Source organism: Aythya ferina (assembly GCF_964211825.1).
Source record: "Aythya ferina genome assembly, chromosome: 2".
Classification (NCBI taxonomy): domain Eukaryota; kingdom Metazoa; phylum Chordata; class Aves; order Anseriformes; family Anatidae; genus Aythya; species Aythya ferina.
Window position 1 is genome coordinate 73,429,536 of NC_140297.1, and position 14,137 is coordinate 73,443,672.

General features: G+C 42.9%; 1 long non-coding RNA gene across 1 annotated transcript in view; it reads left to right on the forward strand.

Moving 5' to 3' along the window:
• LOC311431346 overlaps positions 1-14,137 on the forward strand; it is a 212,629-nt gene that overhangs the window by 118,393 nt on the left and 80,099 nt on the right. Inside the window, exon 3 of the long non-coding RNA XR_014689367.1 lies at positions 9,747-9,798. This is a non-coding gene — a long non-coding RNA (uncharacterized lncRNA). The remainder of the gene's footprint in view (positions 1-9,746; positions 9,799-14,137) is intronic.

A 14,137-nucleotide genomic window follows, 5' to 3' on the forward strand; every position in this document is an offset into this window, starting at 1 on the left:
AAGACTTTTCTCAATATCTGTCTTGACCTTTCTGTGTCTGGGGAAGGCTTGCAGGAGGAGTCATTCCTGATCTCTGGACTGTATTCTCTGGTTGCCCAGAGAACTCGTAGGCACTTCCCATCCCTGGAAGTGTTTAAGGCTAGGTTGGATGGGGCTTTGAGCTACCTGGTCTAGTGGTAGGTGTGGATAAATGGTCTTTAAGGTCAAACGTGGCAGTTCAGGTCTCTGGATGCAGGGAGTGCCTGAACCTGTTGCTGACATCTGAGGGTGGCAGAGACATCATGTGTGTGAGGTGTGAGCAGGTGGATGACCTGCTCAGCCTGGTGGCAGCGCCCAAGGAGGAGGTGGAGAGATTAAGGACCATCAGGGAGTGTGAGCAGGAGATAGACTGGTGGAGCAACTCCCTGCCAGGCCTGAAGGAGAGGTACTGGGAGGAGACACCCCAAACAGGGGTGTCTCTGTCAGGCAGAAGGAGGGGACCTAGGAGGTGGGGAGGAATGGAAACAGGTCCCTGCTTGCCGTTGCAGGCAACCCCCCTCCCTACCATCCTTGCCTTCTCAGGTGGTCTTACACAACAGGTTTGAGGTCTTGGAGCTTGAGGATGAGGTTGAAAGTCTACCCAGGAGGTTGCCTAGGGTGAGGAAGTCAATTCCATGCCTCAAGACTGCTTCCACTAAGAAAAAAAAAAAAAAAAAAGGGTAATCATTGTAGGTGACTCCCTTCTGAGGGGAACAGAGGGCCCTATATGTCAGCCTAATCCTACCTGTAGGGAAGTCTGCTGCCTCCCTGGGGCCTAGGTCAGGGGCATTGCCAGAAACAAGAAGGCTTGACCTGTTCACAAACAGAGAAGGACTGGTGGGAGATGCAATGGTCAGGAGCTGACTTGGGCAGAGTGACCACAAAATTGTAGAGGTCTCTATTCTCGGTGAAGTCAGGAGAGGGACCAGTAAAACTGCTGTCTTGGACTTCTGGAGGGCAGACTTTGAGCTGTTCAGGTCACTGGTTGACAGAGTCCCTTGGGAGGCAGTCCTAAAGGGCAGAGGAGTCCAGGAAGGCTGGGCACTCTTCAAGAAGGAAATTGTAATGGCTCAGGAGTGATCTGTCCCCACGTGCCCGAAGACGAGCCGGCACGGAAGACCAGCCTGGCTGAACAGAGACTTGTGGCTAGAGCTTAGGAAAAAAAAGAGGGTTTATGATCTTTGGAAAAGAGGGCAGGCCACTCAGAAGGATTATAAGGATGTTGTAAGGATGTGCAGGGACAAAATTATTAAGGCCAAAGCTCAATCAAGGCCTGGAGCTCAATCTGGCTACTGCTGTTAAAGATAACAGAAAATGTTTTTATAAATACATTAACATGAAAAGGAGAACTAAGGAGAATCTTCATCCTTTACTGGATGAGGGGGAAAACTTAGTGACGAGAGATGAGGAAAAGGCTGAGGTGCTTAATGCCTTCTTTGCTTCAGCCTTTAGTGGCAAGACCAGTTTTCTCTGGATACGTGTTGTCGACGGAAGGAAGACACAGACGCTCAATATGAGTGAACAGTGAACTTCAACTTTAATGGATAGCTCAGTCGCCTTTTATCTAGTTCGAACATAATCAACTCATACATATTGCAAAAACTAAGCTCAGGATTCGCTAACATTTCCCGCTCTTTTCAGGTAGTTCCTCCTTCTTTTAGCCACCGTCCCGCCTTAGGGACTTTCCCAATCGCTCAAGGGCATCGTGTCCTTGAGCCTGATTGGCTCTCAGCCAGCTGCGTACGTGCCCAGACTCTTGTGAGTTGAGTACGGTACTTTACTAGCCCATTGCCTCTTAACTGCCCAACATCCACATGTCCTATTTCACTTAACCATTCCTCCACAGATACGCAGTACCCTAAGCTGGTGGAAGGGGATGAGGAGAAAAATGTGTCCCTCATAATCCACGAGGAAACAGTTGGTGACCTGCCACAGCACTTATATGTATGCAAGTTGATGGGTCCGGGTAGGATCCACCTGAGGGTACTAAGAGAATTAGCAGAAGAGCTGGCCATGCCACTTTCCATCATTTATTAGCAGTCCTGGCTATCAGGGGAGGTCCCAGTCAACTGGTGGCTAGCAAATGTGACACCCATCTACAAGAAGGGCCGGATGGTAGACCTGGGAAACTATAGGCCTGTTAGTTTGACCTCAGTGCCAGGGAAGCTCATGGAGCAGATTATCTTGAGCGTCATCATGTGGCACTTGCAGGGCAAGCAGGCAATCAGGCCCAGTCAGCATGGGTTTATGAAAGGCAGGTCCTGCTTGATAAACCTGCTCTCCTTCTATGACAAAGTGACACGCTTGGTGGATGAGAGGTGAGAAAAGGCTGTGGATGGTGGGAAAGGCTGTGGATGTGGTCTACCTTGACTTCAGTATGGCTTTTGACACCATTTCCAACAGCATTCTCCTGAATAAACTGGCTGCTCCTGGCTTGGACAGGAGTATGCTTCGTTGGGTTAAAAACTGGCTGGGTAGCCAGGCCCAAAGAGTCATAGTTAATGGAGTTAAATCTGGTTGGTAGCCACTCACTAGTGGAGTCCCCCAGTGCTCAGTACTAGGGCCAATTCTCTTCAATATATATCTTTAATGATGATCTGGATGAGGGCATTGAGTACACCCTCAGTAAGTTTGCAGACAACAGAAAGTTAGGTGCATGTGTCGATCTGCTCAAGGGTAGGGAGGCTCTGCAGGAGGATCTGGATAGGCTGCACCGATGGGCTGAGGCCAGCTGTATGAAGTTTCATAAGGTCAAGTGCTGGGTCCTGCACTTGGGGCATAACAACCCCAAACAGAGCTATAGGCTGGGAGATGAGTGGTTAGAAAGCTGGCTGGCGGAGAAGGACCTGGGAGTGTTGGTTGATAGTCAGCTGAATATGAGCCAGCAGTGTGCTCAGGTGGCCAAGAAGGCAAACGGCATCCTGGCTTGTATCAGAAACAGTGTGGCCAGCAGGGCTAGGGAAGTGATTGTCCTCCTGTACTCGGCTCTGGTGAGGCCACATCTTGAGTACTGTTTTCAGTTTTGGGCCCCTCACTACAAGAAGGACATCAAGGTGCTCGAGTGAGTCCAGAGAAGGGCAATGAAGCTGGTGAGAGGTCTGAAGAACAAGTCTTACGAGGAGCAGCTGAGGGAGCTGGGCTTGTTCAGACTGGAGAAGAGAAGGCTCAGGGGTGACCTTATCGTACTCTGTCGATACCTTAAATGAAACTGTAGCGAGGTGGGGGTTGGTCTATTCTCCACCATGCCTGGTGATAGGACGAGAGGGAATGGGTTAAGTTGTGCCAGGGGAGGCTTAGGCTGGATATTAGGAAAAAATTCCTTACCAAAAGGGTTGTTAGGCATTGGAATGGGCTGCCCGGTTGAATCACCATCCCTGGAGGCATTTAGAAGTTTAGATGTAGAGGTTAGTGATAAGGTTTAGTGGAGGACTTGTTAGTGTTAGGTCAGAGGTTGGACTAGGTGATCTTGGAGGTCTCTTCCAACCTAGATGATTCTGTGATTCTGTGGTTCAAGCCTGTAATCCAAGAAGGGCTGAAGAGGCAGTTGGCTGCTAAGGCTGTAAAGGGTCGTAGATAGCCACATAGGATCCAAGTAGAGGGATTGCAGAGCTTCCCCAGGATCCCCATGTCTATTTATAAGCCAGCTTGACAGTCAGGTATTGTTTTCCCTCCTCAACTGAGAACTGTTTTTAGTGAAGCTTGGTTTGCTTTCCTATTGTGATTTCAATGTGGAGCTATGAGAAGAGCCTGGCTGTAGAGGAACCTGAAGAGAGCAGAATGTGCCACCTTGGCTTTTCCTCTCCAGAGTGACTCAAGCCAGCTGTATCAGTGTTACTTCATATGTCCTGTGCTTTGTCCTCATGCTTACCTGGGCCTCTTGTGCATTTGCTGTAGCTTGTTAATGATCCATGTTGTGGTGAGTCCTAAAATGGACCTGGTCCTCCTGCTGTGATCAAGCAACTGCTGAACAGGGCTAAGAATTGCTTCTCCCACCCTGCTGGCATGAATACAATTAACAGTTTGGAGGGTGGGAAGTGGAGAGATGTAACCAGTGTGTCAGACACCATCATGAGCACAAAGAAGCTCAAAAAATTTGGGCTTAGGCTGTAAGGACCTTCCAACAGCAATTTGAGAATGTATTTCAAATGTGTTGCTCAAATCTAGACAATGAACATCTACTACTTTGAATAATTTATTTTATTGCAGAAAGATATCAAGCTGGCCAGGCAAGATATCTGTTCACAATTGTTGAACATGTAATTCACAGCGCAATAGACAACCAGAGTTACTGTAAATTTATTATACTTAGTCTGCATTCTTGTAGGAACATGTCATATTCACTATTTGTCTGGTGTGTATGCTTTTCTTTTAGTCCTCCTTATACTGAGCCAAAGAAATGAAGGATAATTTACTGAAAAATACCGATCACTAAGTTGCTGTGGAATTTTATTTTATCATGTCTTATTTAGGAATATGATTGTAATCTTAAGCATGACTGTATATCTTCTTGGACCTAAGATTTTATTGCTGCTTGGTGCTTGATATGACTCATTCGAAATACATCTATGGACAGCCTGCTACATATTTCAAAGTCTCTCTTATGACTTTTAAAAAGTAATATTTTAAAAAGTAATATCTTACTGCATCTTACCAGCAAAAAACAACCTCCTCCCCCTCTTTTTTTTTTTTTTTTTTTTTTTTGTTTGTTTGTTTGTTTGTTGAGGCATGAAAAATACTTCATAAACAACACAAGGGCAGGCAATGTATGTTTATCAGTGTTACTGGAATATCTATGTTAATGAAATATGTAATTACAGTGCTAATGATCATTAATTCTCCAAGGCAAATGATTATTTGAGAGAATGTGTTGTCATATCAAAAATTAGCAGAGCAGAATAGTTATAATTACTACAAATTTAACCGAATATTTTCATAATACAGTTACACATGGAAAACTCTATTTAGGGGAAAAAAAAAAAAAGTTTCCCTAAGTGAAATATGGTTAGTGAGCAGCTTTCCATTGACTAAGTGATTCTGTAGGGTATTAATGGATTTTTACAATTTTATTTTATCTGAAAAATATTCTTGTTTGATTTAGGGATGTATTTTTGATAGTTTGTAAGATGTCTTTATTTTTTTTTTTAATAAACTAAGCTACAACAAAGGAAAACAAAAACAAAAAAAATTAAAATAATCCAAAGAAAAGCAAACACCAATTTTCTCTATACAATTTCCATTGCATTTTTTCCTATGTTTTTTCTGTACGTTTTGAAAAACAGCTATTTTTCTCCACTGAAATATCAAACTGCTCCAGTCCCATATGATTTCATGTCAAATTCAGTAGTACCTATTTAACTCAATTTCCTCTACAAAGACATAAGAAATCTCTTGGGTTATCAGAAATAAGGGGGTCCTCGTAAGGGGGTGTCGAGAGGCAGGAGACCTTTTCTCCATTAACACCAGAGACAGGACCCGCGGGAATGGGGTTAAGCTGAGGCAGGGGAAACTTAGGCTTGACATCAGGAGGGGGTTCTTCACAGAGAGGGTGGTTGCACACTGGAACAGGCTCCCCAGGGAAGTGGTCACTGCACCGAGCCTGTCTGAATTTAAGAAGAGATTGGACTGTGCACTTAGTCACATGGTCTGAACTTTTGGGTAGACCTGTGTGGTGTCAAGAGTTGGACTTGACGATCCTTAAGGGTCCCTTCCAACTCAGGATATTCTATGATTCTATGATTCTATGAAATGCATGGGTCTGTGGGCTTTTCATAGCGAGATGCCATTTTAAAGCATTTAGAGTGGAAACCACAGTAAAGTGGTTTCCAGCTCCTCTGAAGTACATTTCATTTACTCCAGGGACTTTGTGTCTTGAAGGAATAGTATTGAGCAATACATTAAAAAATATCTTCTTAGATCTGTGACAAACAGATCCTAATAAAATAAATGTTACATGTGTTCATCACTCTTCAGGGAGCACAAACCCCAACTGGATTAAAATCAAAATAGTTTGAAAACTCATTTAATTCCTCTAAGTATCCAGAAGAACATCTAAACAATTGTTGGAAGATACACATACATTTGCATCATGGGAGGTTCAGGTTGGATATTAGGAAAAGGTTCTTCACTGAGAGGCACTGGAGCAGGCTCCCCAGAGAAGTGGTCAAGACACCAAACCTGTCAGAACTCAGGAAGCATTTGGACAACACTCTTAGACACATGGTTTGATTTTTGGGTGGTCTTGCGCAGGGCCATGATTTGGACTCAATGATCCTTGTGGGTCTCTTCCAACATGGGAAATTCTGTTACGTACCTGTAGAGACCCTTCTTGTTGCCCTTCACATCCCTGACCAGACTGTACTCTAGGTGGGCCTTGGCTTTCCTAACATGGAATACTTTCACTCTCTTTATATTTCTCCTAGATTACAGGACCCTTCCTCCATGTCTTGTATGCTTCCTTTTTATTTTTGAGTTTTCTCAAATCTCCTGACATCTTTGATTTTGTGGTCATTGGGTTGGACTGTTCTTGAGCTTGAAATAGTTGATCTCTGCAAATAATTCATCTCTTCTGGAACTGTCTTTGTTCCAGGACTGCTGAGGTGGTTTAACAGTGATGGGTAGTTAAGAACAACCATGTCACACTCCCCTTTCTCAGCAAGGCAGGGGGATAAAATACAATGAAGAAAAAAAAAATAATAAAAAATGCTCATGGGTTGAGATAAAGGTGGGGAGATCACTCACTAATAAAAAAAAAATAATAAATAAATAAATAAATAAAGTAATAAAATAATAAAACAGACTCAGTACAAGGGAGAATAATGTAATTTATTGCCTGTTGATAACAGACTAGAACTTAAGAGCTAAAAAGAAACTGAAAACACCTTCCCCTTCTCTTCCACACTCTACTACTTCTTCCCCTCAAGCAGCACATGGGGATGGGGAATAGGTGATGTCAGTCCACAACACTTTGTCTCTACTGCTCCTTCATGGTACCTCTCTTCCCCTATTCCAATGTAGGGTCCCTCCCACAGGATTCAGTCCTTCACAAATTGATCATGGGCTTCCCACAGGCTGTAGTTCCTCAAGAACAGCTCCAGTATGGGTCCCCTGTAGAGTACAGCTCTTGCCAGATCTCTTGTTCCACCATGGGCTCACCTCCATGGGCTACAGTTCTAACCTGGAATTGGCTCCTGTATGGGGATCTCCATGGGCTGCAGCCTCCTTCAGATCATATCCACCTGTTCTGGAAGGAACTGCAGGTGCTACAGGGAACAGGTGCTTCCTCCACAGCCACAGTGGATCTTCTCTGCTGTGGTACACCATGGGCTGCAGGGGGACAGCCTTCTCTACCAGAGGCCTCTCCACAGGCCACAGGGGAACTTCAGCTCTGGCACCTGGAGCACATCCTCCCCCTTCTTCTGCACTGACCTTGGTGCCTGCAGGGCTGTTTCTCTCCTATCTCTCACTTCTTTCTCCCAGTTGCAGTTATGCAGCAGTTTTTTCTCTTTCTTAAATATGCTCTTCCAGAGGCCCAACCAGTATCGCTCACTGGCTTGGTTCTGGATAGTGGTGGGTCAATAGCTACTGAGCTCTGAGTATGTACATAGCAGAGTGGAGAAGAGGAATTATACTGAAGTTTTCCATAGTATTCTGCTCATGGTGAGGCTGCTTAACACAGTGACATGCCCCATCATCGTTACAAAGAGTAGAGATATTACCTTCCATACAGATCATACAGTTTTGTTGTTGTTTGTTTGTTTGTTTTGGGGGGGACAATGACATTGGTTGGTTTCAAAGAAGATAATTGTTGTGGCCTACAGAAGTTGTGCTAGAACATATTAATGAGTAAGCTTCATATTTACTCTGAGTGATAGAATAGGCGTTTTACACCATTTCCCACAGCATTCTCCTCAAGAAACTGGCTGCTCTCGGTTTGGACTGGCGTACGCTTCGTTGGGTTAGAAACTGGCTGGATAGCCGGGCCCAAAGAGTCGTGGTGAATGGAGTCAAGTCCAGCTGGAGGTCAGTCACTAGTGGCGTTCCCCAGGGCTTGGTGCTGGAGCCAGTCCTCTTTAATATCTTCATCGATGATCTGGATGAGGGCATTGAGTGCACCCTCAGTAAGTTCGCAGATGACACCAAGTTAGGTGCGTGTGTCGACCTGCTCGAGGGTGGGAAGGCTCTGCAGGAGGATCTGGATAGGCTGCACCGATGGGCTGAGGTCAACTGCATGAAGTTTAACAAGGCCAAGTGCCGGGTCCTGCACGTGGGGTGCAATAACCCCAAACAGAGATACAGACTTGGAGAGGTTTGGTTGGAAATCTGCCAGGCAGAGAAGGACCTGGGAGTGTTGGTTGATAGTCAGCTGAATATGAGCCAGCAGTGTGCTCAGGTGGCCAAGAAGGCCAACGGCATCCTGGCTTGTATCAGAAGCAGTGTGGCCAGCAGGGCTAGGGAAGTGATTGTCCTCCTGTACTCGGCTCTGGTGAGGCCGCACCTCGAGTACTGTGTTCAGTTTTGGGCCCCTCGCTACAAGAAGGACATCGAGGTGCTTGAGCAAGTCCAGAGAAGGGTGACGAAACTGGTGAGAGGTCTGAAGAACAAGTCCTGCGAGGAGCAGCTGAGGGAGCTGGGCTTGTTCAGCCTGGAGAAAAGGAGGCTCAGGGGCAACCTTATTGCTCTCTACAAGTACCTTAAAGGAGGCTGTAGTGACGTGGGGGGTTGGTCTGTTCTCCCACGTGCCTGGTGACAGAACGAGGGGGAATGGGCTTAAGTTGCGCCAGGGGAGTTCTAGGTTGGATGTTAGGAAGAACTTCTTTACCGAAAGGGTTGTGAGGCATTGGAACGGGCTGCCCAGGGAAGTGGTGGAGTCACCATCCCTGGAGGTCTTTAAAAGATGTTTAGATGTAGAGCTTAGTGATATAGTTTAGTGGAGGACTGTTAGTGTTAGATCAGAGGTTGGACTAGGTGATCTTGGAGGTCTCTTCCAACCTAGAAATTCTGTGATTCTGTGAACACACATGGATTCATTGACCAAGTTGCTCTTGTGACACAAAGTAGGTATCATGCATTAGTTTTTCGTTTCACCTTCACTCTGGCTTTATCTTTGGCTTTTGTTCAGTAAAAATGAACCTGTCATGTCCAAGAAGTTTGAAATCTTTTTAAACCATCTGTTCTTTTCTGACAAGGACAGTAAGTCTATTGCAAATGGGTAATTTATTGTGCTTCTTCCCCTGTTCATTCTCCTATCTTTTCTGTCGCCTTTTTTTTTTTTTTTTTCAATAGTTCTTCCTTCCCATCTCCTATTACACTCTTTCAGAAATATTTACTAATTTTTGAATGTCATGTTTTATGCATATTGAAAATATAGCTATCCCTTAACATAGGATACAGTGTTATAATACATTTACAGCAAAAATAGAACTTTGTTATCTGGATTGCAATTCATGATTCTGCATGTTTTCATGATTGTGCATGTTATCATGGAAACAGGTATTGCAGACTGCACTGCAGACTGCAGTAAAATGATGGAATTTTATCTTCATTGATGAAGTACAGCTTTGTTTTCTCACAATAAACTTTTTTTTTTTTTTTTTTTTTTTTTTTTTTTTTTAGTATTTACTCAAGATGTACTTCCTATTAGTTTCTGTGTTTTCTGTGTTCCAACATCTAAAGTAATTGATTCATCAGATGACTTTTTTTTTTTTTTTTTTTTTTTTTTTTTTCCCCAGATCTGCTTACTTCTCAGCTACACTTAATTGATGTTCCTTTCCTAGAGCAGAGGTAAGCCTTTCTAAAACTCTTAGGAAAAGGTAGAGGTGGGAAACTACTGTGAGAAGAGCTGGATTGACAGGTGGGCTGAATTGTTTCTGGTACTACCTGACCAGTGTGCTTCATGGTAAAATGCTTTCTTGCAAAATGTATCTTCACTTAATGCATAATTTCATCATTAGTACACTCTTCTTTCATATTTAAAGAAGGGTGAGTGGATGTAACTTTTGCTTCCTTTTTGCCCTCTTTTCTGAACTGTAGATGTCACTCTAGGGCTGTCCAATATTGTGTCCTTCTTTCTTATCAAAATAAATCATTGGGGAATGGGGTTGGGGTGGGCGGAAGATGATCAAGATTTTAATTGTTTACTCCTGAAATATTTTATTTTTATTTTACTCCTGAATTTTTTATTTTACTCCTGAAATATGTCGTTATACCTTATCCTGAACATAGAATAATTGCACTAAAACTCTTGCACTGAATTAGAAATTACAGATCTTGGAAAAGACATCAAGTTTTCAATATGTTAGCTGAATGAACAATTTAAGTGCTGTTCAGAAAATACAGTTCCAGTAAACATTAATTTTATTGTGTTTGGGAACCCTCTGAAAGCCAGATTGGTATCTTGCAATAATACTAACACACACCTAAGCATTACAGGCAAGTCCTGATCCCTGTGACATCAGGCCAATACAGTGCCTTGAGTTTTTTACTAATAATAGCAAATTCAGATTTGTTGAACTATATATAGCTCAAACATGCAGGAAATCATCCATGGAATCAATGATGGGTTTTATGTTCAGTACCTAACAGCACCATAATTTGGAAATGTTACATCCCAGACTAGCCTTGGCCTATACCCATTACCATGGAGGTGCCTGGCATTCAGAGCTGGGGCTGCCCTTGGCCCCTGGTATCCTTCTCCTAGTAGGGCCTCAGAATGGGTCCAGGCTCTGCCTGGCCCAGATGAAGACACCTCATACTCAGCCTCAGGCAGCTGCTGGCCCTTGCAGTGACTCAGCAGATAGTTCAGGAAGGGGCTGTATACCCAGGGCTGAACTGTAATGGGGTCCTGGGATGGGCAGGGTCTGGGGGAGGGCACTTGGGATGATGGGCAGAGCCAGGAAGGGCTGGTGGTGTCCCCAGGAGCTTGACAAAACAAAGCTGTGAACACCAGCTGCTAAAAAGAAGTGCTGGAAGGTAGGTGAGGTGAATACTAACCTTATTTCCTCCAGATGTTACCCTGCTCTGTCTTAAATTATTAAGATTTTCATCAATAAGCTTTAGGTTGTATTTGTTTTTGTTCTGATCCTGTAAAGTTTTGTCTAGGGAAGAACAACATATACATGTTGATATCCCTGCAGAAGTTTCATATTTTTATGGGTACAATGTGGTGGGTACCCCACCACAATATTAACTTTCTCATTCAAATTGCTAAATTGCTTTCTGAAATCTGCTGAGTGTTTCAGGTGCACTGTTAAGTGAATATCAAGAGATTTAAGAAGATAAGATTTTAGATCAAGTTTTGAGTTCTAAGAAAGGGAAATCAGAATCTAAATCCTCTCCTTAAACTGAAGCAAATAAGAGCTGTTGCAAGGAGCTTACATGAATATCTCTTAACTTTGCGTTTTTGAAAAAAAAGGATTTATAATCAGGCAGGTAAAAAGGCAGTTTGACAGAGAAGTATCAGCTTACTTTTTCTGGTCTGCCAAATGTTCTGAATAGTGTTTGTTGAAATGTCATATAAAAGCAGCTTTCTGTTTTACGTCTACACTAAAAGATCTGATAGCATGTTGAAAGTTACAATTTAATTTCTGTAAGAATTCTTCTCAAACAAAATCAGTGTCTTCCTTTTAGTTATTTACCTCTTTACAACTTGCACAGTAGTATAGGTTTTTTTTTATTCCTCCCCAGCTGGTCATTCTCTATTGAGCCACCATCAACTTCTTTCTTAGTCCATTTTATAAGTATAATCAGACCTTTAAACAGTCATACAAATCCTTAAAAAAACTGTTTCTACAGCACCATATGCTGAATTATTTCCCACTCATCTTCAATATTTCTATGCATTCTGGAAGTGATTGTTTTCCTATTACGATTTTCCAGTAGGAAAGCTGGGGAGAAGCTTTGCAAAAGAGAAAAATGTTATTATTAACATGAAGAGGGTATGAAGATTCTCAGTATGAAGAGGATACCCTCCCAAAGTCCAGGTAGCAAGCTTTCTGTGTAAAACTGCACCATTTCATGATTACTGCATCCAAGGCTGCCCTCGAGTTTCACTTTCCCCACTATGATTCTATGAATAAAAATTCTTAATCCAAGACATATGGACTTGCTACCAAGGAAGCTTTCAAGGGCAGTGCTTTAGCTACCCATTTTCCAGGCCTTCTGTGATCCAGCCCAGCTGTGTTCCCTTGGGTCTGGCTGCTACAAGAAGACCTGTAAGAATCAGAGATCACAGAATGGTTTATGTTGGAAGGGACCTTTAACAATCATCTAGTGCAATCCCCCCCCTGCAGCGAGTAGGGATACCTTCCACTAGATCAGGTTGCTCAAAGCCCCATCCAACCTGGCCTTGAACACTTCCAGGGCTGGGGCAACCTGTTCCAGTGCTTCACCACCCTCTGAATAAAGAATTTCTTCCTAGTGTCAAATATAAATCTACCCTCTTTTTATTTAAAATCATTATACTTTGTCTTGATATTACAGGACCTGGTAAAAAGTCCTTCTGCATCTTTCTTATAATATCACCTAATTTATTGAAAGACTGCAATGAGAGAGATCCCTGGAGCTTTCTCAACTACAGGCTAAACAACTCCAGCTCTCTCAGCCTTTCTTCAGCGGAGAGGTTCTAGTCCTTTGATCATTTTCATGACTTTCCTCTGGACCCACTTTAACAGGTTCATATCTATCTGATAAAAAGAAGCAGCAGGTATCTGGCTCAAATAAATCTTACTTCACCTTTAAATGATAATGCTATATGCTTTCTGTGAGACTTCTTTGCTGTGGGAATGGTTGTTCATAGAACAGGCTATAACTCTTGAAGTAAATAGGATACTAAGGATTCAAGAAAGCAACATTGCTTTGGGGGTAAGCAGTTGCAGGCCTTTTTCCTTGGAGGGACATTTAAGTCACTTAAGCAGTGCTGTGCCGTTTAGTTGAAAACAAAGTTGATTTATTACTGCGAATAAACAAAATGAAAGAGTAGCGTGCACAAAAGTCAATAATTTAGTAGATATGGTGTCAAGACCACAGCAAGTAGAATTAAACTGTGACATTGTAACCATGGTAAAAAAGCTGAAGTGATCAATAATTAAATTATTCAGCTTCAGATAAATGAACAAACAGATTTGCCTCAGATTTCAGGTCAGAACCTAGTCAAAGGATTCCTCATCCAGCTGATGGAAAATTATGTGGGTGTGAAATTCTGCTTGAGCAAATGATCTGATTACTCCATGTGTATCAGGTAGGGAGTTCTTCAGCATGGTAGCATGCAACTTGTGTCTAACCCAGTTTTGCTAAAAGTGAAGGATTGAGTATGGACCTTGTGCACAGCATGGTTAAAGTCCATGGCTGTGGAAACTTCTGTCTGGTTACAAGTGAGAAACATTATACTGCTTGTGTCAGCTCTATTTCTCACTTTCATCTTCTCCGCACATTTCATACATGGTGTATATTTGGAAGGTAAGATGGAGGCACAGGGCATTGCTAGTTCATGTAATTGCGCAGTCATAAAGATCACTGGGAATCCTTATTGCTCTAGGAAAGCCACAACAAAATAAGTTTTTAGGCCCTCTGTTCTGAAATTGGCAATATTTGTAGTAATGCTATTTTTATATAATAATTAGGTCTTATAGTATTTACAGTCTTTTAATTTCTAACCATTTCTAGACAAATTTTCTGTAACATGAAAAGGAAAGCTATAACACACTCAAAACCCATAACTGAGAAAAGAAATAATCTCCTAATCTCATGGTTTTCGTTTATGAAAGAAAAGCTTTCAGATTTTTTTTTTTCTGACTTATGTTCTAGGGTCTGTTTGGAGTACTTTCTGAATATGCTAGGGTAGCCTTACCGGCTAGGTTGGCTGACTTGTACTTCATAGAATGGCCTGCGTTGAAAAGGATCTTAAAGATCATCCAGTTTCAATCCCTCTGCTCTGGACAGGGTTACCAACCACTAGAGCAGGCTACCCAGAGCCACATCCAGCCTGGCCTTGAATGCCTTCAGGGATGGGGCATCCACAACCTCTCTGGGCAACCTGTTCCAGTGTCTCACCACCCTCTGAGTGAAAAACTTCCTTCTAATATCTAACCTAAATCTCCACTGTCTTAGTTTAAAACCATTCCCC